A 26920-nucleotide genomic window follows, 5' to 3' on the forward strand; every position below is an offset into this window, starting at 1 on the left:
CCTGCTCAGGCAGGAAACCCTATACCATTTCAGACAAATAGCTGTCCAGTCTCTTCTTAAAAACTTCCAGTGTTGGAGCATTCACAGCTTCTGGAGGCAGGTTGTTCCACTGGTTAATTGTTCTACCTGTCAAGAAGTTTCTCCTTAGTTCTAGGTTGCTTCTCTCCTTGATTAGTTGTTCTGTACCAGCCTGCTACCGGCCTTGCAGAAAAGGCAACCCCTTTATAAACGGCAAGAGGCTGGAATACGTCTGCCAAATTTATTACAAAAACAAACAAGACACGTACCAAGATACAGGAGCTTTGAAACACGATCTGAGCGGTTGCTTTCAGCAAACCAGCCCTCCCCAAACATTCCCTTTATAAAGAGTTCAGGGCGTGGCCTCTCTTTGCCTCCTTCCGAGAAGCCCCACAGCCTTCCTCTGTTTGCTCCTACTTGACTGCCTCCTGCGTCGGGCGTCCTTGAACAGGGCCAGCTGTGGGTCATCTTCATCCACACTGTCAGGCTCACACAGCTGGGTCTCCATGGTGACCAAGTGGGAGGGGCCTGCCTGAGGGCTATCATCAGCAAGATCTTCAACACCCCCCTCCTCCTCTGAGTCGTCGTCCGACCCAACTGCCGAACCCACAGGCTGACCCTGAATCACAACATTAGTTTCCATCTGTTGCTTCTTGTCCTGCCTTCGGGTGCTTTGGAGAATAGCTTGACAGCCTCTTCTTTCTGGCAGCCTCTAAGTTATTGGAACACTGTTATCATGTCACCCCTCGTCCTTCTCTTCATTAAACTAGACATACCCAATTCGAGCAACCGTTCCTTATATGTTTTAGCTTCCAGTCCCCTGATATCTTTGTTGCTTTTCTCTGTACTCTTTCCAGAGTCTCAACATCTTTTTTACATCGTGGTGACCAAAACTGGATGCAGTATTCCAAGTGTGGCCTTGTAAAGTGTATTGTAAAGTGGTATTAATATTTCATGTGATCTTGATTCTTGCCTCTGTTAATGCAGCCTAGCACTATGTTGGCTTTTTTGGCAGCTGCAGCACACTGCTGGCTCATATTTAAGTAATTGTCCACTAGGACTCCAAGATCCCTCTCACAGTTACTACTATTGAGCAAGGTACCACCTATATTATACCTGTGCATTTGATTTTTCCTGCCTAAATGTAGAACCTTACTTTTTTCACCAATGAATTTCATTTTGTTAGATAGCACCCAGTGTTCAAGTCTGTCCAGATCCTCCTGTATCTTAAGCCTGTCTTCTGGAGTGTTGGCTATTCCTGCCAGCTTGGTATCATCTGCAAATTTGATGAGTTCCCCATCTATCCCCTTGTCTGAATTGTTGATGAAGATGTTGAAGAACACTGGGCCCAGAACAGAGTCCTGGGGCACCCCACTACTCACTTCCCTCTATGTAGAAGCAGTTCCATTGAGGACCGCACGCTGAGTACTGCCGGTTAGCCAGCTACGAATCCATCTGGTGGTGAAGCTGTCTAACCCACATTTTTCTATCTTATGAAGTAGTAGGTTGTGATCTACTTTATCCAATGCCTTACTGAAGTCCAAGTAAATTATATCCACAGCATTCCTCTGGTCCACTAATTTTGTCACTTGGTCAAGGAATCCAATAAGATTTGCATGATCTGTTTTTGACAGATCCATGTTGGCTTTTGGTAATGACTTTGTTTGCCTCTAGGTGTTTGCTGATTCATTGTTTGATTATCTTTTACAGAATCTTCCCAGGTATCGAGGCCAGGTTGATTTATTGCTATGCTATCAGTTTTAAAGGTATGTTTAAGTATTTGTACTTTTGTTTGTCAATTTTTGCAATAATATTGCAAAAATAAATCATGGGATATAGGAAACATTTGCAGTGAAAGAAGTATTGAATTCCAGTTTTCTTTCTATTTCAGATTTCTATCTTTGTTTTATAAGATCATGCTAGACCCACCTACAATTCCAGTGAACAAAACGGTTACCATAGAAACACCAAATCATAGATGGAGGCAATTTGTCAATCAGTCCAATTCCAAGGTCACAAAAATAATGTGTAAACTTTCAGGTTATCCAGAACTCTTCATCAGGGAAAAAAAGATAAACAGGGAAAGTTGTGACAGAGAAGGGAGATGAAAAAAGTACCTCCACCTGTTTGTTTCCCATTTTTCCTGATGAAGAGGTCTGCATATCTCAAAATCTGATATGTTAGTTGGTGATCTTTCTATTGATCTTAGTTGAAATTTGGATTTTCTTCATAGGAACAGCATAGTTATTTTTGCTTTTAAAAGAAACATAAGAAATAAGCCAGAACTAGCAATAAACTAGCAATAAGTCAGTCAACCAAAAATAGTTGCATGCTTCTACTTAAGTATAGTTGGAATTTAAATCTGCTATAACACATGCAGATTCAGCCCTTCCAAGTATAACTCAGACAAGCTATGCATTTTTTTTCCGGCTTCTCATTCAGCGTATCTGTTTCCATGTCAACAGTTCATGCTGATAAAGAATTGACATTCGTACTGCAGTCTGAGGTATGGAGTATGGAGCAAGTATTAAAAGAATTCCATATTCCTCGTGGTGCTGATCTCCATGTTATGCCAAATTATTAGAATTTTCACGGACATATGGACAAGCTTATAAGGAAGTGCCTCTGAAAATTGGCAGAATCTCATGACAATATATCTACCTGCAAAAGATTTCATGTAAAGAAGCATACAATATATAAGTTATTGTAATGGGAGATCTAACTCACACATTGGCTTTCTATCCTACCAAAAAAAGTTTAAATGTATTTAATTTCCCCCCCCCCCAAAAATACACTGAATGCAGCTATTTCATACACATAGACAAATACTAAGCAGTAGGGTAGATATTTTATTAAATTTAGATAAGATGCCACATTCTATAATAACTATAATAGAGACATATGTTTTACAGTATGTTACATGAGAAAATTTAATGCAGTTTTGAAAAACAGTAATTAATTATCACTCACAGCTTCCTGTTTGAGGTATTATTTAGATATCATTATTGGAAGGTGACAAAAAAGAAACATACCTTACAGTTTCTCATGGAATCAGCCTGCTTTTTTAAAAAAATGTATATACACACGATATCTCCATATTTGATCAAATGTAATCATGTTCTGTCTTCAAAATCTTCTCAACTGATGTGGAGAAGATGCCTACTAAGTTCATCTTTGGATGGCCTACACATTTTAGGTATTTAATGCCTGCAGAGGATTCCAGCATCTTTCAAAAAACCTGCTGCTAACAGAATATTCTTTAGCCATTAAGATTCATACTACATGTTGGAACGACTACCTGGTTATCACTGAAAAATAGCTTTGCCAAATAGGTTGGTTGTCCACTCAGTACTTCTAATAGAACCAAATAACAGAGTTGGGAGAGACCTTGGAGATCTCGAAGTCCAACTCCCTGCTCAAGCTGGAGACCTTCTCCAATAGGTTATTAGAGAAGCTGGGAACTTTTCAAGGACTACATTTGAACAACAGTTTAGCTATGGCATACCTTTGAATTCTATTCTATTCTATTCTATTCTATTCTATTCTATTCTATTCTATTCTATTCTATTCTATTCTATTCTATTCTACTCTACTCTATTCTACTTATTCTATTCTATTCTATTCTATTCTATTCTACTCTACTCTACTCTACTCTACTCTACTCTACTCTATTTATTCTATTCTATTCTATTCTATTCTATTCTATTCTATTCTATTCTATTCTATTCTATTCTATTCTATTCTACTCTATTCTACTCTACTCTACTCTACTCTACTCTACTCTACTCTACTCTACTCTACTTTATTCTATTCTACTCTACTCTACTCTACTCTACTCTACTCTACTCTACTCTATTCTATTCTATTCTATTCTATTCTATTCTATTCTATTCTATTCTATTCTATTCTCTAAATTCCCCCTGCCATCTCCCCGTTTTTGACTGTAGTCTTAAGACAATCAGTAAACATGTGTCCATAATTCTGTCTCTCTTTAGTTTTGGCATCAGTCAGGGCAGTAGAAACATGGGGAAATATGAGCTCACTGGGTGTGTGCGCTCAAACAGGCAAGATGACAAATGCAGTCATCACATGCACATTCAAAGGCAGGACTTTCATCACAACAACCATCTCATCCCTCCCACCTGTGTTGTTTGCTGAGTTACAAGACAATTTCTTCTGAAATAATGTAATCTTCATCTGAAAAAAGTTCTTGTGTCACCTCTTCTTTAGAATTATTTTAGTTGTGATTTTTGCACACTCATCACTGCAATATTTCATAACTTGTGAAACAGCTTCAGTCTTATCCAATGTTAATAACACTGTATTTAGATATTTTCTCTTTTTCTATATTATATAATTTAAACATATATTTGAACAAAGACTGTTTGATCTATGCAGAGGATATGTTGCAAAAATTGTGAAATTAGAAGACTTCATAAGATTGTGTTATGTTTTCCTCTGACATGCCATGCTTCAGCTTCTGAAATAAAGAAAACAACCATCCTCTGCCTGCTTCAATTGAAATGGTAATATTCCACTGATCCATCTTTGGTAATCCATAGATTATGCATATTAAAAATTTGGGAACAAAAATTGGTTTTCTTTACTGTTTACAGTATATGAGTTTCCTAATATAAATCATAGAAATGCAGTGTTGTTTAAAATGTGCCTATTTGTCCCTTCAGTAATACTTATTATCCCAATTATTTGATCTTCCTTATAAGCTTAGGATCTATTTCACTTTTAACAGAAATGGTGATTGCTTATGTAAGCAATATTAGCTAAGTAGTGGAATGAATGCATTAGAAAAAGAAATTCAATTCTAAATAGACTAAACTTTCAAAACTTGTAGAAAAGAGATAGCCTTTGATCAAAAGTGTACCTACCAACATCTTTGTTAAGTTCACCAGTCTTCTTGTTGACCACAACTCAATTTACTCTTGAAAAATATTATTTGGATGACATATCACAAAATGCCTTTCATCATCAACTTTATTTCCAAGAATTTGTTTTTAGACACACCCCTCGGGCTCAGTGAAATTTGCTAGAAAATAAACATGCTGTACATGTAGTCATTTGGAAATAATAATGTCCACAGTCCCAGAAAAAAATGATAGGGGCAAACTTGGCTGCCCTTGTGATACTCTCAGATTTCCAGATGTGCCCCCTAACCCCAAAGGATTGCCTATCTCTGCCTTATATCTATCTTACCTACCTTCTTGTAGCTACTATAAATTTACAGTGTGTCTATCTGTTATGAAGCAATCCCCATTGAATAGACCGGAATGCAGTATAAGGCTGCAGACCTGGGGTGGCAAGCCCCATTGAATTCAATAAGACAATATCTGGATGATCCTACCTAGCATTGTTTTGCCAAAAACATGAAAATGGCTCTGCTGGATTAGAGAAAAGTTTTGTCTTGCCAAGGCATCAGCAGTCCAGTATCTTCTACAGTTGTCCTGAATCCCTCTGTGGCCAATATTTGGGATTCTAAAAAGTAAAGTTCAAAAGAAGAAGCGGAGATGCTTCCTCTTGATCCGGCCCAACATCCTATTTCTAGCAGGGTAAAGCAGCCAAAGCACAATCCATTTTAATTCACATTATAAATAAGGAAATAAAAACTTTGTTATCCTGAATATGCTAATCTAAGACTCATTCAAGTCAAGCTCAACTTCTGGTGGCTTCATAAATGTATCCATGCAAATATATATGGTTTTGTGGTGTTTTTTTTTTTGTCAACAGCACACAATATTCAGAGCAAGCTTTACTGATTCAGCAGGAGTTACATATAATTGAAAGAGCACTAGTTTGCATATAAAACTACCTATTTTTTAATTTTAATCCCATCTCTTGATTTGATTTGATAACGACAGTCAATGAAGTACAAACATAGGGTATGTAGCTCGACTCAAATAATAGCTGGAATCATGTTTATACTAGTAAGATTGGACTTTTTTAAAAAGATCATGCTGACATAAGGTGGATTAATTTTTTAAAAAATTAAGAGAGTACTAATAAAGCAGTGTTCTTCTGCATAATTAAAAGAACAACTATTCACTTATCAATATTATTTAGCAAACACTAATTGCCCTTTTCTTCTTTCTAGGACTGATAAAAATTTCTAGAATTCAGTGCTGGGTTATAGAGAATAGCTAAGTAGTCCTATGCTTGCAGTTGGTCTCCAAGCCTGCTGAGCCAATAATGTTCTGCACAGTGGCAAATTGATCTGGAGGAACATGTAGTATATGTTGCCTCTGGAGGCACCTTATTCATTAATAAGGCTAATGAATATGCTTACTAATTACAGCAAATTGTGTTCTTTCTATGCAATAGACCAGGGGTCAGCAGCCTGAAACAGTGAAAGAGCCACTCGGAACCGGTTGCCTCACAAAAGGAAAAACTGGGAGCCACAAAAAATGTGTGCACGTGCGCGTACATGCGTGCATGTGCAGAACAGGGTTTGACTGAAGAGTGGAGCCAAGGTGAGATATGCACCTACCCTGTATATATGAATTGATTGGTTGAACTTTTTTAGTCCCACTTTTTTTTTGGACTGCACATGGCAGAGGACTGGGAGCCGCAAGAGACGGCTGAAAGAGCTGCATGCGGCTCCGGAGCCGCGGGTTGCAGACCTGTGCAATAGACTGAAAGGCTATACTGCAGATCAGGGGATAGAAGAAATCTGTATGAATTGAATAGATATAAGATAGAGACTTGATTAAGGTCATTTCCCATTGCTCACATGTCATTGAAATGATATAAAACCTGTCTTTGTAAGAGTTATTTTGGCACAGCGATGATGGTTGGATAACTCTCCAAGACATTATTCTTTGCTAGTGCAGAAATAACTTAAGACATTTTCTCTCACTACTTTTCTTTTAGCAATGAGCTGAAAGAAGGGCTCAGCAATGTAAGGTAATGTATTGTGTGATGTGTTCATGGTTAACTATGGTTTAATTTATTCCAGTTTTTGGAATCCATATGACATACTAAATCATATTGTAACTTGAATGTAAATAATTAATATAATTAATCATTTGTCCTGCATTGCATTGCATTGCATTGACGATTTTGGGGGGGGGGGGATATAGGCTCTGGTGTCCCAAAGGTGCTTTTCAAAAGGTTACTGGACATTCTTGGTGTTTTTTTCCCCTTGAAAACATTTCACTTCTCATCCAAGAATCTTCTTCAGTTCTGAATAAACCTGAAGATGCTTCCTGGATGAGAAGCAAAACATTTTCAAGGAGAAAAAAAAACCTAGAAAGTCCAGTTGTTTTTTTGAGACAACCATGACCTATATGACTGAGAATCATTTAGCCCTAGCATATTACACAAATGCCAATTTAGCCCTGAAAAGAATTGCATACTCCTCTACTAGGCTATAGTATGTTTGGTCAATTAGTTGAGTTAGTTTGTAGTCAGTTTGTCAGTGGTTTTCAAAGCTAGTCAGGTTGTCTTAGCAGAAAACGGTAAGATGCTGGCTTCTCAGTAGAAATGTTGGTAAAATTTTAAGCACACTGGCAGCTGGCAACCTCTGGAAGGGACAGGAAGGTGAAATGTCGTTGTTTCTGTTCATGGTTTCAATCTTCCTGCCACCCCCATCAAAAAAACAAGAACGAAACCCATACAGAAATCTCTGTGCAATTCCACACGAAGACTCTGCAGCTGTAGATCACTATGATCCCAAAACACTGACTGTGTTCCAGTGCTATTTCTGGCTCAGTAGCAATTTAGCTGGAAAAACTAGTATTTTCTTTGAAAGACTTGGCTCTGGGGGTTTGCGGGTAGTCAGTCCATTTCCCCATTTACATGAATGCTTGCTTTATCCAGCTCTTGGAATTCAGCTACTTTAGCAGGACATTCAAGGAGAAAGAAGATAGCTCAATGGTTTTGCAACTCTTCTTTATCTACTCATATCTTTTTTTTTCCAATGCAACCAGACAAAAGTACACTAAAAGGAAAATCATCAACAACAACATCATAATCTTGATTATTTTTAAAAAGTTTAAATGTGTGAGTCCAACATTTGCCAATGTTGAGAAACACAGATGTAGACTTCAGGCACCATAGCAAGGCTTCAGTTACATCTCAATGCTTTACAGATGATGCCAGTCCCTGAACTGACCAATAACCTATCTCAAACTCTTTCATATAGATGCTAAAAGTAGGGAGGAGAGTACCAGGACTTGGATATCCCTCAATGGAATGGCCACCTGGCTGACCATTCACTACCATCACTGACTGGAAACACCTGGTTAGAAAAAAAAATAGAACCACTATAAAACAAATCCCAGTCATCAGCCCTTGCAATTAGTCCAAAGCAGTGCCAAGCCTTGTGGACTTCAACTCTAAGAATTCCTCAGTCAGCCGTGGGAATTGAAATCCACAAGTCTTAAAAGTTGCCAAGTTTGGAGACCCCTGCTCTAGAGTATTCTGTAGATAGAACAGGGTCAACATTTGTATATTTGTCTTTTGCATAGAGTGGGGTTAGGAAATTGCTGTTTCTCCTTATCATCTGTACCCGACATTATGTGATCGATAGAAGAGAAGATAATTGTGAAATGCCCTCAAGTTCTTTTTTTTAAAAAAAATTATTAGTTTTTATAGGGTTAAAGAGGGGGGTAATGGGATGGGAATTTGGGATACGGTACAGGAAAGGTTTGGGGTGAGGTTTGGGGTTTCCCCCAACATTCAATATTTGACAAACAGCCTATTGTCTGGGTAAATATATATAAATAAAAGTAGTAAAGCTAATAATAACAATGATAGGTATAATAGATTATCATAGATTATCATAAACAATACTAAGTTTATGATAAGTTATTAAGTTCTTTTAAGAGATGGGGGAAAAAACCCAGAATTGATGTGGAACTGCCCTAAGAAAAGCTCTGCATTTTAAAAACCAATACAGGAAGCCAATAGCAATAATATGGTGGTGATACCCTTCTTCTACTGTTGTTTACCAATTTCTGGTATTTAAAGGGATACTGGTCCTGCAAGATGGGAATTGCTGACATGGACAGCCTTATCCATCATGGATTTGTCTCTTTTAAAGTTATATTTTAAAACCGTGCAAGTTGGCAGTGTAGAATTGCTTTTGTCTGAGCTGCAGCCAATCAAGTTTGCTTATTCCCAAGATACTCTATTCTGTTCATTATCTTTTCAATTTTTGTTCCAGGAGATACGTAGCATTCTGGCAATCAAAATGTTTGCTCCAAATTGGACTGCCTGGGATCCATATTTGTGTGTTGGGGATTTTGTGTGCGTGTTTTCTCCAAACTATCAGATTCATTTGAACCTTGCTCAGGGATAGTGTGACCAAAGCTACACAAGTTACTTCAGTAATAAGTGTATTATACATATATTGGATGGCCGGAAACTGTCTCCTGTTATAGCTGTCCTTTGATTTATTGCCAGTTAGGTATATTTGAAACCACTGAAAACTCATCTATTTTTTTAGATGCTGCAGGTTTATAGAATTTGTAGGAGGATATTTTTGTCATTTGTGGGAATTCTTGCCTTATAATACCTTCTAACTATAGCTGGGGTAGCAGGTCTTTCAAGGGGAAAGGTGGATTGATGGTTTTTCATCTCCCTCCCACTGTCTGGCATACTGGCAGACAGATAAACACAGTTTTAGGGAAGTGGCCTGTACCAGTAATTTATTCTCTTTCTCTTTAGTGTGCAGTATATTTATTGTTGCTGTTGTTGCTGCAGATTCTTCAGCAGGTCAAGACACAGCAGTGATATTTATGTTAGCACAACTGAAGACAACTGTGTATTATCTCAAAACTGCTTTTAAAAGATGTGGGAAACAAAATGTTGGTTGTGTGGAAGGAACTTCAGGAAATAGAGTGGGGTTTATTTCAAAACAAACATGAGTTAGAGGATTTAGGAGCTGTGGTGACACAGTGGTTAGAATGCTGTATTGCAGGCTCACTCTGCCCACAGAGTGAGCAGACATCAAGAAAGCTACATTAAACCATGGTCTTTCAGAAGATCTTTTGCTCAAGTTATAGAAATAATGCTCTGTATACATCAAGGAATCTTTACAATGCCATTCCAAGTCAGCACTTGTGATTCAGCAAACATTTGTTGGGACAAAGATGAAAGAAATATTAAATAGGAAAGTCAAGTTGTTATAGAAGGATATTTTTAAGATTCATATTGGAAGAAGTAAATTGCTATAATGATTAAAAAATCTGCTAATTTGCAGAGATAATTAGGTGATAAAAAGCAGTCAACTCTTGTTTGTGAAAAACTGATCAACCAGATCAACTTAATTTCTGTTTTTTGAAAGGATGAAAGGCTTAGTGGATAAGGGAAATGGAGCAGACATAATATATCTCTATTTTATTACAGTAAAGACCTTTAATACTTATTTTTTTCTTACAGGCAAATTAGAAACAGAAAGATGATAGATAATTTTACTAATGTTTTTTTCAAACTGCTTAAACTAAGACATCAAATGCCTATGCATCCCAGTTTTACATTAGAATAGTTTCAAAAGAAAAGGCATAGTAAAAGCATAGTTTCAGGTTTTTTTTAAAAAAAACAGACAGTCGTTCTAAACTCCTGTATTTTAAAGATCATGTTTTTTTATTTGCACAACCAAGATTGTTCAAAATGCAAATGAAGGTTGTGAATTTTACTTGACATACTTCTACTACATGCATATTTACTACAATTGGAATTGTCATGTTTATGACACATTCACACAGCCTCTGGCCTCTACACTACAGGGCAACCATAGAGGGAGTTAAAAAATCAAGATAACAGTTGTGTTGCTATGATTGAAGACCTAATCATTTTTCGTTAAAGAGGAGTTAAAGCGCATTATGAACTTGGTTATTTATATAGTTGGTTAATGTTAGTTAGATTATGATTATTATATTTGTAACCCTGTGTTCAGCTTTGGGAAGTGGGGGAGGGAGAGGGGTTTTTTTTGGGTGGGTTGGTTTTGGGGATTATATTGTAATTTTTACAAAGCTTTTTAATAAAAAAAAGACCTAATCATTTTGCAATGTATATTAAAAGGGATGGAGCTTAATTTTTTGGTTCTGACCACCATCTTGATTATTTTTTTAACACCCTCCCATCAACAGCATCTTTCCATGTTCATGTCAAGCCTGTCTTACTTTCTGGCTATTGTAAAATACAAAAAACAGCAGCTGGCCTGTGTCCTACCCTTTCCTACTTACTGTTCCCTTTTTCATGAGGAAAAAAAAGTAAAACTCCTCAGCAGGTTACAATGTGGGGGAATGGCAAAGCTGCTTTTTTTGTGACTCAGTAACCAAAGGATGATGACAAGATGCACCAGATAATAAATTCTTCCCAGAGGTATGATGAGGCAAACATGAATGAAAAACTGTCAATCCTGTAACTCCACAGAACATTCTGTTAAACTATCTTCCAGAATTTTCCATGAAGCAGATTTTAATTAATTTGTTCAATTTTCAAGCCCTACAGAAGCTCTACAACAGGGCTGTCAAACTCGCAACGTCACGTAATGTTTTTTGCCATTGCTGGCAATGGGGTGGGCGTGGTTTCACTATGATGCATCCGGCCTGCAGTCTGGCAGTTTGACACCCTGCTCTACAACATTCCAGAGACTCGAAAAGGCAGGTCCTGCATAAGCAAGGGGTCCAGAATTTACAGTTAATTCTCTCTTATTCACAATGGTATCATTGTATGTCTTCAAATATTGAGCACAAAAATCTCATATATAACATAACATGACAGAAAATTTAATAAATGTTTGTCAGAAGATGATTGGCAGTTTCCAGATAAACTGCTGAAGTGATTGACACAAAACTGCCTATTGGTGGAGATCTCTTCTACACGCTTTGCTTGGGATGTTGAGGCTCTGATAACACAAGGAGCACCACACACCAGGGACAGAGTTCTATCCTATTCAGTGTTGATGAATCTCATTGGGCAACAAAACATATTCTGATTTGGAAAGAACTACTAGTCCCCAAATGATTAATGTATGCCATAAAGTTCTCTAAAGATTTCACTCATGGCCAATTTGTGAAACAATCAGGAATTTCTTGTTAGTGCTCTTCACAAGCCAACCTATCAGATACAGTATTCAATTTCTACGTGAAGCAATTGAATAAAGTTATTTGTATACATAGGTTGAGGTTTCACAAATATGTTAATGAAATCCTCCTGACTGCAGCATGACAGATAATGTAATAAAGGTCCAGTTATCAGTTTTCAGGCCTTAAATGTTATGGATCTTAATATCTCCAAGTTGCCTCTTTCTGGATGAACGGTTTATCCTGTGTGGCACCTTCCATTTTCTTCAGAGAGTCTGTAATCAGATCTTCTCAATGCTGGAACCCCTTTTGTGTAATTGCTTGGTCTCACACATTCATCCTGTTACCTTCTGGTAAATATCTGCATGGCTATAAAAACTTAGTTACTTGATAAAGTAACTTCGGGTGGGGGGGCCTTGGGAGGAAGTTAGTTTGGCCCTGGTGGATAGCATCATTATTGTGTGAGCTATGTTTTGTTTCATTTTCTTATGCATATCCAGATCCAGTTTAGAATGAAGCAGAATGAATTTTAGCAATAATGAAATAGTAGAAAAATAAAATACCATTTTAAGATAAGAAAACAAAGCTTCCAGTCCAGAGGAACTGAATAAGAATTGCTGCTTGGTAGGTTAGAAACCAAAGCTCTTCATCATAATAAATATATTTTAAAGCTTTTAAACATAGCTAATGCATTTATACCATGAAATTATGGCATTCTTTGTTTTAATCAAGTATTTCTCAACTTTGGCAACTTTAGAGCCGTGGTGGCACAGTAGTTAGAATGCAGTATTGCAGGCTAATTCTGCTACCAGTTCGACAGTTCGATTCTCACCGGCTCAAGGTTGACTCAGCCTTTCACCCTTCTGAGGTCAATAAAATGAGGACCCAGATTGTTGGGGGCAATATGCAGACTCTGTAAGCCGCTTACAGAGAGCTGTAAATCACTGTGAAGCAGTATAGAAGGTGCTATTGCTAAGACATGTGGACTTCAATTCCCAGAATTCCCTAGCCACCAGGCTCTTAGCACTGTTCTAAGCACCAGAGAAAATTGGAGACTTCATTTACTACTTTCTAGTAGCATGGCAAAGAGCAGATGGCACTTTTCAGGAGTAAAACTAGCTGTTTCCACAGCAAACCATTTGACAGAGATTGATAAAACAATTGTACACTGTCAAAGCTAAAAATGAATGTAAGAGGATTGTTTTAAGGGCCTGATAGGACAAATAAGCTTAATTATTCAATTACTAAACTTCTATTTTGTTTTTCCCCTGGAAATGCTCTAAATGAGTACCACTCATTTTGTAAATGCAGTTATAATAATTCTATAACATAAAGTCTTATATTGTACTGCTGATCAAACGTGTTTGGTTCTGCAGCTTTCTGTCAGATAAAAACACAGGCACTGTGTTCCCATGGAAACTAAATGGTTAGAGAATTGCTTCTTGATACAGGACCATTACTGGACAGTAAACATTCAGCAAAGAGAACAGATATTCCTTCTTTCTTTCAAAAGATGAGATAGAGGAGAGATATTCTAGATGAGATTTGTTTGCATACTGCAGAATTTTATAGGAGTTACAGATGAAATTTCATTACCTTTATAATCTGCTTCCCTCTCCCTTTTTTTCTGAGACCTTTTAAGGATAGAAATACAGACTACTGTAGCTATTTAAGACCTTGTGATTAGGAGCTCTACAAACTATCCACCTGGAAATGCCACATAACTTTATGCAAACAAAGGCAAAACACAGCTATGTTTGAGTTCTGTAAATGTATGGTTTGGAAGTCTGGTGCAGAAGTAGCATATGTTACTTATTTATTGTTCCTTATGGAAATGAAATCTTATAAAATTTCTATAAGTATATCCAAATATGAAATATTGGATAATAACTAGAAATGATCTGATCTGTTATTTAATGAGGTTGGGCATATCACGATCATTTCTGTACAGAAGATGTAACTATTATTCTTTTAGGAAATATAAGATTAAGAATATAAACCAAACACATCTGAAAGATAACAAATTACAAAAGTCTAGTCTAGAAATACATAGGTAGGATAGGGACAAATATTTTATTTGCACTCCTTGCTCAGGTTTTGGGGAGAATATTGCATTTGTACAAAGAGAATGGGATTCTATTTAGTTTTCATACCTAAAAGGCAATGAAAGATCTTTCATCTATGATTTAATGAAATCTTTTTTTAAAGCCATGAAAAGATAATGGTTGTACCACAGCTTGTGAAAGTCATTTCTTTCCATTAATTATGCATGGGTGAAAAAAGTAATTTCTGCACTGTGAAGCAGCCCTAGATTTTTTTTTGTCTATTCTGTCTTCCTTCCTTCCTTCCTTCCTTCCTTCCTTCCTTCCTTCCTTCCTTCCTTCCTTCCTTCCTTCCTTCCGATGAAATAGAGAAATTAGTTTTTTAATATTTGATTAATAAGAGTGTCGTCAATTTTCTGGTATGAGAACATGTCTCTGTGTGATATATGTGTGTGTGCGTGCAAAATGCACTCTTTCATAATTTAAATGATGGAAATTAGCTTTCTGAGCTAAATCCTCCTAGTTTTAAAACTGCTAGTGGAAAACAGGCTTAACCAGCCATCACCACACCAAAGAATTTATACTGTGATGGAGCTGATTCTGTTTCCTCCCCCTCCTTCCCTCCCTCTCTCTCTCCCTTCCTATTTTCCTTCCTTCCTATCTTCTTTTCGGTTCAAGCTTTGGGGGGAAAGGAATCAACATCAAATATATTGCAGCAGAGATACTCAATATACATACAGAGGGCAAATCATGTTGTGGGATTTGGAATCCAATAATATATTGCCTTTATGGCTGTGTTGAAAGAAATGTATGAAACATTTTAAAATACTTATATGAATGTAACAATGAAATTTTATGTGATCTGTCAAACAATCAGACTGTTGGAAAGATATCAGCAGAAGAAACTGTAGTTTGCCAATAAATCAATAGCCCGTTTCCAGATATTATTCATTTTTGCATATTATAGTTTGATTTGCAATATTTGAAAGTTTCACACCAATCTTCTTCTCATTACAACCCTCTACATTAGGCTGAAAGGCAATTGTTGGCCCTATGTGAGTTTGTGGATGAATAGGAATTTGAATCTGGCTCTTCCTTGTCCTGATTTTAGCTGCTACATTAGTGACCAGGACCATGATATGGCAACTTCACTGAAGTTGAGGATGCCAGCGTGTCTGTGGTTTGGGGGAGGAACTTGGATTTTAGAAAGGAATTTCAGACTTTGTTTTTTCTGTGGAGAGAATAGTAGGAGATGATTTCTTCCCTGATTCCCACAGAAACGTGGAGGCATAGTTTCTAATGGCTACTGAAAAGCACTTTCAGAAGCTACATGACTTTTGGTCCTGTATTGTTCTCTATTTCATGTTTGCTTGTTTTTCTGCATTTGTGAATGTGTGATTAAGTACAATCCATCATGTAAGAAAGGATTACCCTTCCAAATAAGTCATCCTCTCCAACTGAGCTGCATGGGCAGATTGGAGAGGTGGCTTATTTTGAAGGGTGATCCGTTCTTACATGGTGAGTTGTACTAAATTGCATATGCACACATGCAGAGAAACATTCCAAGTTCCTGACAAAGCAGTGCAGCTGGAATTCCTAGGCAGGAAGCTGTAAGTGCCATGAGAAAATTATATTCATTTATTTGTGTCCTTTCTGCCTTACAGCTATTGCAATATTGCTCAGCTCTTTTTTCTTACTCCTTCCTTCCTTCCTTCCTTCCTTCCTTCCTTCCTTCCTTCCTTCCTTCCTTCCCTTCCTCCCTCCCTCCCTCTCTCTCTCTCTCTCTCCCTCCCTCCCTCCCTCCCTCCCCCCCTCTCTCTCTTTCTCTCACTCTTTCAAATAACTAGCCCCAGTCTCCTGCAGGGGGTTGCTGGGCTAGGAGGAAAGCAGGAGAACCTAGATTCTAGTCTGTCCTCAGCCATGGAATCAACCTAGGTGACTTTGAGTAGGTTATGCCCAGATATGAAGAGGGAGCATTGGCTATGTTTCTTTGAGCTCTTAAATGAAAGGCAGGATATTATTGAAGTAACGTGGATTGCAAGTGGCTTACCATTTCCATTTTGTAGTTCATCTAGTGCCAACATTTTGTGACAAACCACATTGCCACTGATTGGCAATGGCAAGTGAAAAAGGGGTTTCTGCAGAGATGGGGACAACAATGGGCCTTGATCTCCAGTCACTGACTGAGAACTTCTGGAAATGCAAATCAAAATACTGAGGTTCTCTGGGATCAATTTTCCACCACAGTTGAGAACAAGTATGGTAACTAAGATGTTAAAGGTATTCAGATCACTACTTAATTATGGAGTTCAGTGCACAATCTGGAGCCAGTCATTTTCTTCCCGTTCAGCCTGTCTCACAGAATTGTTGCCTCCGCAGGGACCTGAGAGAGAAGCATGACCAAGTGTTATTTCAGGGAAAGAGCACATGTGTCATAGAGCAGGGTCCTTTTTGTAGATCAACATGCAGAATGGAGAAAGATTATTGGGGGGGGGAAGCTTTGCACATGTATGCTTACAAGCAAAAGGGAGATGTCAGTGCTTGCTCTGAGGAATTTCCAGATAATCCCCCCAAACGTACACGCCTCTGATCCCACTGGGCTTGTACATAGCAGGTCCAATTAAAATTAAAAGAAAAAAATGTTGAAAGTGCAAGCACCAGTTATGTGCTCAGAAGGAAAAAAAAGTGTCAGCAGCTTTCATAATAAAAATGTCTCAGTGGATCATGAACCGGGACCTAAAAACCTGGCTCTTTGAGCTATCTGGTCTGGACTGAGGGGTTAAATGTTTTTAAATTGTGATTTAATTTTTGCGGCTAGACTTAATTTAATTTTGTTTTAATTTTATATTGGATTGTTTTTAAATTTTGCCTTGTAAACCGCCCTGAGTCCTTTGGGAATAGGGCGGTATATAAACCAACCAACCAACCAACCAACCAACCAACCAACCAACCAACCAAATAAATAAATAAATAAATAAATAAATAAATAAATAAATAAATAAATAAATAAATAAATAAATAAATAAACAAACAAACAAACAAACAAACACTAAGAGGGAACTGGATCTTTACTTGACGGCTGTGTAAGATTTGATGTGCTCAGTTAAGCAACCAGGATTGCTACAACACCCACCTCCCCTTTCTTCAGCCCTTACAAGGGGCTTCAAAAATAAACAACTGGCTTTTGAACAGGAACAATTTCTTTGGAGATTCAGTGCACTTTATGCCATGCCAGGCTTATAGGCAACAATATTATAGAATTCTGAATGGTATGATCCGTAGTACAGAGTGGTTAAAATGTTGAGAAGGAAAATAATACTTCTTATACACTTGTTTAAGAGTGTCTTTTTTATGATGCCAAGGGCACATGTGGCATTGTCGGTTACACGTGGAGTTTATCCAAAGCAACTTTATCTATCTTTGGAAATAAGGGACTATAAAAAATAAGGAATACAACATTCTGGTTACAATTCTATTTCTGCTTCCAAGAAAAGGAAAGGGCCCAACATTCAGATTCTAATTCTCCACTGATACCATGTTACTACTAGGTTTCCTATGATCTTTAATAAATATAAAGATTCATTTTACAGAGCAGATGGCAGCGGTGACTGGGAAGGTAACTGCACAAATTCATCTGGTGCATACTTGCATCTTTTTCTTGATGGGATAGGGGGTGTCAGACAATCATTTATGCTCTAGTCACCTTGCAACTTGACTACTGCAATGTTTTCTACATAGGGCTGCCCCTGAAGGCTACTTGACAGCCTCAACTGATCCAAAATGCAGAAACATAAGCAGTGAAGATCATGCCTTGGCATATTCATGTAACACCTCTGCTTTCTGAAATGCACTGTATGCCAGTTTACTTCTGGATGTGATTCAATGTGTTGATGATTACTTATAAAGCCCTACATGGCACCAGACCTGGTTACTTGAGAGACTCCTGGTCCCTGTTTAATGAACACTCATTCAGCAATTGCTCAAATTTATGAATAGTAGTGCCCCATGGTCATGTGACTTACAGTCTTCTCCACTCACTTCCCACAAGCAAGCTGGCAGGAAGTCGAAAGTCACAATCATATGAAATCCTCACTTAATGAACCACATGGCCCTTACTTAACAATGGCAACAGGGACTACTAAAACTGCCTTCACTAAGCAGTGTAGTCATGTGGTTTTTCAACTTATAACTGTGTCATTTAACAATGGAATTTCTGGTCCCAATTACTGTCATTAAACAAGAATTACCTCTAACTTTTGTGATTTGTGGGTTTTGTTGTAATTATTCAAATTGCATACCACAGGCAGAATCTCTGATTTCAGTTGAATCAAAAACATTTCTACCAATAGATCAATGAAGATATTTCAGTGAACCAGCCCACACCTGGCAAAGAAGGAACAGCACAGTTTGGGGCACATCAAAGAAATACAACAAGAATGAAGCTTGGATAAAGGAGGTGGATGGGGGGAAAGTGCTAAAATGAAAGCAGTTGTAATAATAGCAGAAATGGTGGAGAAAAGGGGAAAGCAGACCAAGAATTGGTCAGTACCAGGTGATAATGAACTGCATGCTTTTAGTTGAAATGTCTGACTGGTCTGCATCCACTCATTGCTAAGCAGTTTAACAACATGCTTCAAGGAAGCAAAACTGAACATTGGTTAACATCTGGCAAAACCTACCCTATTATGAAAGGGGCAGCCCCAGGCAACTACAGGCCAATTACTTGCTTACCAAACAACTTGCAGATTGAGAACAGGTGTGCTAGCTGATAAAGTCCAGCAGCATCTAATTGAAAAAAAAATCTCTGAAGAAAGAATTAGAAACTGCTATAAACTCTGGAATGACTCCTCATTGACAAGATGATTTTGAAAAAATATAAAAGAAGGAAGACCAACTTGAATGTAGTTTGGACTGATTACAAGTATGCATTTGACTCCCTGCCACATGACTGGATAATCAAGTGCCTAGAAATAACAGGAATTAGTAGAAATAGCAGAAGCTTTGTGTAAGGATCAATGGCACAACAGAAGATACAGTTGCTGTTCAAGGATGATAGACTGGGAGAGGTTAACATCAAGAGAGAGATCTTTCAAAGAGACTCACTATCATCACTACTGTTTGTCACTGAATCGATTCTTCTGTCAATAATAACTGAACCATGGCCATGGCTATCAAACATCAAAAACGTGCCAAAATATCCCACCTCCTTTATGAGGACAATCTGAAGCTATATGGCAAAACAACATCTAAAATAGAATCACTGCTCAACAGTGTCCAAATATACAGCCAATATATTGCAATGACTGGGCAAATGTACCAACCTTATCATCAATGGGGGACACATCAAAAGTGTGGGTGAAAATTAAAATGCAACGACCTGCAAAATAGAAGTAGAACAACCATGGCCAAAAAAAGAAAAAAGAAAAAGCAAAGGCAGCACCAATACTAGTAAGTCCCTTGGGTGCAATTCTAAAGCCTTTAGAGCACCATTGGAACATCATCGGCACTGACAAAATCACCATCGGTCAATTGCAAAAGGCAGTTTTGCTTGGAATGATATCTTTAATATTATTAAATCTGCCTATCTCAGGGGAAGGAATCAATAGATATACAAAAATGCCAAATCCAGGCTAAACATCAGGATGAATATGCAACCAAACATAATACCCGCAATGTTAATACTTGTCCTGTGACTGCAAAACAATTACCTGTCCCTATTTTCATTGCAGGTTAATCCCTGGAATTTTCTACCACATGGAGAATGTGAAACACAGTCTGACAGAGGAAATCAATGGAGTGTAAAAGATCATTCTTCCAGCACCTGCCTAAGAAGGGAGAAGAATCTAGTGATTCTTTTGTTGACTTGACACTAACTCAGGAGTTAAAAAGCACCTGAAACCCGAGATTTCAGCCAGAAATTTTCAGAAAATATGCGAAAAATGGGACAGTATTTTTCAGATGATGGCCAAAAATGCATTATGAGTGCTGAGGGACTTTCCTTAGATTAGGTAGTATTGAAGGTTCTCGTCAGACTTTGCTGAGCTCCTGACCTTGAGTACATGACAATGTCTTCAGGCAACTGTGCGCCACTAGAAACAGACTGCGATGGGATCATTAATTACAGCTTTGCTAAATAGAATACATTTAACACCATGATATTGAGAGTTCTTTGGAATGAGAAAAGCCAAATGGAAATAACTGAAAAAGGCATTTATATGTCATCCTGACTTTTTTTTTACAGTGATTGAACTATACCTCATTTTATTTGGGAGCAATAAAATTAAATGCATTATTGAATGGGCCCTAGCATTTTACTGGTTTAGTTTAGTTTTCATTTAAAAGTTAAAACTTTGCCACCACAAAGGGTTATTTTATATAACAGGATGTCCTTGTTTTTTCAAACAACCAATATTAAAGGAGAACTGACATACATTACCATTCCTGGTATAATACAACAGATGTTCATTTACAGCAATAAGTAAAGGGGTTTTTGCAGGTTGGATAAATATATTCTCCCACTATAACCAAGTAAGCCATGAAAATACTTTGCATAAAATAAATTCCAAATTACAATTAATCAGAGGAAAGATGATAAATATATGCCATGGTGCATGGTGAAAATACTAATCAAAGCAGCCTATCAATTGATAAAATTAATTATTTAGAAATGCAAAAACTCCCATTAAATATTTGTGGATAATTGCATAATTACATCCAGATTAACCCAATCCAAAATAGCTACTGCATAAGTAAGAGCACATTTTCTCTCCTCTTCTGCTCATTTCCCAAAAATTTTATAGTCCAGACCAAATTCTTGTAAAGGTGGAACAGACCTGGAAATGCACAGCACTCTCCTGATGCTGCACTCTTGGATTGAGGGGGTTACCTCATTATGTTTGTGACTTCTATTCTGCTGTTGAACAAGGCAGGAGAAGCAATCTTGACCATTAAGAAGTAGCATTCTTCTTAACTGCTCAGTTTCCATATGTCACCAGAAAACTAAAATGTGCCAAATGAGCCAGCACTATTATTTTTAATTTCATGCTAGATTTGGGAAATATGGCAATTTTATGGAGACTCCTGGACTCTTATGGAGGGAAAAAAACTTGATTTCATGTTAAATCAGTTGAAAAGATATACTTCACTGGATTTCTACAATTGCTTGAATTTCTCTAAATGTAAAAAAATGCTCATTAATTCTCTAACAATTATGAGGAATACAATATATTTACCTTTCAGTTGGGATATACCCAACGGATTATTCTTCTAGTATTACATTACATACTTTAGGATTTTTACTCATGTTAAATGTTTGTTTTGTTATTATTTTTTTAAAAAATATTTTCTTAAAAGATTCCATTTCCTGATTTTAAAATTATAAAAAGAATATGGATTCTATTGGCCTGAATGCTATGGAAAAATGAAAACATTTTAAGGAAATTAAATGCTTTATTATAAAAATTTCATACATGTCACCATCAAGTACTTCATATGAAATATACAGTTCAAACATTTGAAATTCACCTGGGGATGTTTACCTATGGAAGTTACCAGAAAATGTCTATTTTTATTTTCTTCATTTTTTTCCCAGGCAAATTTTGAGGACTTCTAAATAACTGCTTTGCTCCATTAGTAACTGTTAAGCATGGATCCTTTCTTGGAGATTAGAAGGGAGAGATTCATATTCATTTGAAGTTGAAATATTTCAGGGCTATGAAAAAAGGATGTGACAAAATTATTTAGCAAATTAAGGTGGGGAAAACACATGTAACGTAATACAAAGCATTGCTTATATAGCAGGAAAAAAACCTCAGCAAAACCAATACATTTCCTTGGATTTATCTGGTTGCATGGCAACGTGCCTACAGATGAGTTAATTAGTTCTGCCCCCATGGTAACCCTACTAATATCCTTTACAGCAGTTAAGAAAAATGAAGCTGTACTTCATACCATTTTGGTGTCATTCCTTGTCATTTTTCGAACCATGTGATCCCTCCCTGATTCAGTTAAACTATCAATAATTCTATACTAGCCAAGCAGCTGAAATGTTGTGTATTCATAATCCAAAACTTTGATAATTAGCAAAATGTGAATGGAAAACCTCTTTCTAAACTAGTCCATGAAATCTACATCAAATACTTCTACGTTGATTTTTTTTGAGGGCGGGTAGATAAGTTATTCACAAAATCTTTATGGCAGGAAAATCATAAAAGTATAAAAATAACTGTTTATTCTTGTGAAAACTTGGGACATTGAACCTCAGAGAGCAAATTTGTATGAAATTACCCAAATGGTATGGAACATTCTGACTGTGGAATTCACATCCAAACTGCATATTTACCATACCTACCCCCAAAATCCAATAAACCTAAATTACAGGAGCTTCCTTCAAAAACAGGAGATTGGATAGATTAAAAAGAAACAATCTGCCTCCCTTGTTATCTTCTTATCGAATCCAGGATGATTCTTCCATTTTGAAGCTACATCACTTAAAGCAGGAAAATGTAGTAAGTCTCATGAATTGTTTTAGTAGAAACATATTTGCATAGTGGGAATTTATTTTGCATAGAAATCCAAACTACTAAAATAGTTTCAGTTGAAAATGATCTTTCCTCCAGTTCTGTAAGAGGAGTGATGATATTGATGATGATGTTATCCATTCAGTCATATCCATCTCTTGGTGATTGTATGGGCCAGATCTCTCTCTATCTTCTGATTTTGCACTGTTTCTTTGAGTTTCTCTATGCTCTGCCTGGTGTCAGCTTTGATGGTGTTCAGCCATTGTGTTCTTTGGTGGCCTTGTTTCCTTTTACCATTAAGTCTTCCCAACACAATTGCTTTCTCCACTGAATTCCGCTGTATGACGTGGCCAAAATAAGTGAGATGCAGTTTTGTGATTTTTTTTCTTCCAAGAGGATTAAGAGTAAACGTATTCAATTTTGCATGGGGTAAATGTTTTGAGCTGCAGACTGGTGAAGGGAAGGGGGTTGGGTTAGCTATGAACAGCACAAGACACAAACACGGGACAACTTTGTTTTTCTCTGTCTCTATCATCTCATGTTTTTTTCTGTTTAGGATAATACCAAGGAAGGAAAGAGATATGAACTGAACATTTCCATGTAGTTTTTGAACAAATCATATGAAAATAGTCCAAAGGTAAAAGGTTACTATTTGTTCTATATCATCTGCCTTTGGAATTACCGTATGACTTGAAACCTTCATACTATACACAGAGCTAAAAATGTCTTGTCCAAGTTCAGGGTCTAGCAAAAGAGTATTTATTCTGTCCAAAGTCTAATTCTAAAATTTTGTACTCGGTGCCAGAGAGACAATGGAAAAGCCAAAAGCCCAAACTGGTCTTTAGGGACTCATCCATGTGTCTTGCTTGTGCTGGCATGAAGATGCTCCACTAACCATTTGGTGATCATTCAACCTATCTTCGGTGACTTAAAGCAACTTTCCCCCCTTCCTTCCTTGCTGTGTTTCAGAAATCATGTTTTCTCATGTGTGCCTGGCACAAGTCATATTGGGAAGTCAATGTATGGAAACAGTTCTAAGTTTAGTTATGGCCCCTGCTCCTATCGACCAATAGAGGCTTTGAAAGACACACTCATTCATACCCATACAGGTATCTGGTGCTGATTTGTGTGGGGGTGGGGGTGGTGTGGATTTACTATTTGGCATTGGGAGAATAATTTCCTTGCTTTTCTTGCCAATCTAAAGATGGCAGGGGAAGTGTGGAGAGGAACCAACTGAGAGTGGTTCTTTTGGTGCCACTTCTCCTATTCCACTTGGAGTACATATGATGTATGTGGTGGGAGTTGTGATGGCACAGGAGCTATGGTGGCACAGTGGTTAGAATGCAGTTGTTGTTGTTAGCTGCGAAGTCGTGTCCGACCCACCGCGACCCTATGGACAACATTCCTCCAGGCCTTCCTGTCCTCTACCATCTTCTGGAGTCCATTTAAGCTCACGCCTACTGCTTCAGTGACTCCATCCAGCCACCTCATTCTCTGTCATCCCCTTCTTCTATTGCCCTCGATCTTTCCCAGCATTAGGCTCTTCTCCAGTGAGTCCTTCCTTCTCATTAGGTGGCCAAAGTATTTGAGTTTTAGCTTCAGGATCAGGCCTTCTAAAGAGCAGTCGGGATTGATCTCCTCTAGGACTGACCGGTTTGATCGCCTTGCAGTCCAAGGGACTCGCAGGAGTCTTCTCCAGCACCATAGTTCAAAGGCCTCAATTCTTTGGCGCTCAGCCTTTCTTATGGTCCAACTTTCACTGCCATACATTGCAACTGGGAAGACCATAGCCTTGACTATACGCACTTTTGTTGACAGGGTGATGTCTCTGCTTTTTAGTGTGCTGTCTAGATTTGCCATGGCTTTCCTCCCCAGGAGCAAGCGTCTTTTAATTTCTTGGCTACAGTCCCCATCTGCAGTGATCTTGGAGCCCAGGAAAATAAAATCTGTCACTACCTCCATTTCTTCCCCATCTATTTGCCAGGAATTGAGAGGGCCGGATGCCATGATCTTGGTTTTCTTAATGTTAAGTTTCAACCCAAGTTTTGCACTCTCCTTCTTCACCCACAACAAGAGGCTCTTTAGTTCTTCTTCACTTTCTGCCATTAGAGTGGTATCATCTGCACCAGAATGCAGTATTGCAGGCTAATTCTGCTGACTGCTAGGGTTGAGTCCTGACTGGCTCAAGGTTGACTCCACCTTCCATCCTTCCAAGGTCAGTAAAATGAGGATCCAGATTGTTGGGGACAATATGCTGACTCTGTAAACCACGTAGGGTTGTAAAGCATTGTGAAGCACTATGTAAGTCTAAGTGCTAAGTATGTGGCCTCTGTATCACCCTATGATGTATAGGGGGAAGGGAACTGGTATGTTTTGTACCCAGATTCTAAAGCTTAGAGTTTGGTTTAGTCAGAGCTTGAAATATGTCCTGTTCTAGACATCACTTTTAGAAGAATTCAAAATAACTGGAAAAGGTTATGGAAAATGGAGGATGATTAGGGACCAGAATCAATGACCTATGAAAAAAGATGAATGCTTTAATCTGATAGGATGAATTACATGGCCCATTCCAACCTACAATACTATGATTTTAATGTATACAAGTTTCATTACATTTTTCTGATGTAGCATCAGAAGTATTAGTTACCTTAGTTACCTTAGTTTTCAAATGAATTGTTTTACTTATGGATTTTTATACCAAACGTCCCTAATCTGGTGTCCGCCAGATGTGTTTGGCCATTACTCATATATGCCACAACTGAAACTATCTTTATCACTATAGGAACAAGAAAAAGCCAAGCTACGCACCGCATATGCTTTTGCTTTTGCGGCATTTCACACTGTAAATTCACATGGAATATATTACAAAGTACCTCATTTATTTGCAAAGTCAGTAAGGCAAGATAATTAGAGAGGAAAGGAGAGAGGCCAGAAGAAACAGGATGCCTTCTGTAATATAGCAATCAATTTTTGCACTCTTGAAACTTATGAAATAAAATAAAATAAATGAAGGAAGGAAGGAAGGAAGGAAGAAAGAAAGAAAGAAAGAAAGAAAGAAAGAAAGAAAGAAAGAAAGAAAGAAAAGAAAGAAAGAAAGAAATAAAGAAAGAAAGAAAGAAAGAAAGAAAGAGAAAGGAAGGAAGAAAGAAAGAAAGAAAGAAAGAAAGAAAGAAAGAAAGAAAGAAAGAAAGAAAGAAAGGAAGAAGAAAGAAAGGAAGAAAGAAAGAAAGAAAGAAAGAAAGAAAGAAAGAAAGAAAGAAAGAAAGAAAGAAAGAAAGAAAGAAAGCCTCATTTACCAAAGAACATATAAACTGGAAAGAGAAATACTGTATTCTTCCTCTTGGAAGGGCGTGTTACTCAGAATAATTACAGGGTTGAGTGGTCCTTGGTGCTCTCTGAGCTTGGTTGTTTCCTTGCAGACATTTCATTACCCAAACTAGGTAACATCATTAGTGTGGTGGGTAATGAAACATCTGCAAGAAAACAACCAAGCTCAGAGAGCACTAAGGACCCCTCGTTTCAACACTGAGCTACAAATAGTCTCCTTCACTCAGAGGAAAGTAGTCTATCTGATGGCATCCTTTACTGCTAGGGTGAATACTGCAAGACCCCACAGATGTCTCTGAAACCTTTGCTTGCAGCCACCTCCAATTCTTGGAAAAATTACCATGGAACTGTAATTATAAAGTGCAACCAAGAGAAATCTATTAAATAATGGGGGAAGGGTAATTATATTAACTCTCATTAAGTATTTTAATCAAATTAAGTTTATAATTAACTGTAATTTAGTTCTGATTTTGGCTATGCTTGTTTGAGTGGGAGGATGGTTGCAAATCTACCAGATCACTGGAATGCCTGGTATATCTTTGTCTATAACACAGTTGTATGTCTGTGTCTTGGAATGATGGAATAGTTTGAGTCCAGTTTAAAAAGAAAGAGAAATCAGGATTTTTGAATTCTCCATCTACACATTGCACGTGGATTGTAGATTAAAGCAAAATGAAAGTCAATTTGATACTTCTTTTCATTATAGCAATGCATATTTATTTACAGCAGTGTTTTTTAAAAACTTGGCCATTTTAAGATGTGTGCATTTCAACTTGCAAAATTTTCCAGCCATCATGTTGGCTGGGAAATTCTGGGAACTGAAGTCCACACATCTTAAAGTGGTCAAGTTTTTAAAATACTGATTTACATGAGAGTGGTTAAGACTATATATGTATATAGGGGCATAAATTAGGTACTTTCAACTGTGTTTTGGTGGGGAATTTCATCCTTCTGGGGTTTTTTAAAGTAA

Source organism: Vipera ursinii, assembly GCF_947247035.1.
Source record: "Vipera ursinii genome assembly, chromosome: 7".
In the NCBI taxonomy this organism is placed as follows: Eukaryota; Metazoa; Chordata; class Lepidosauria; order Squamata; family Viperidae; genus Vipera; species Vipera ursinii.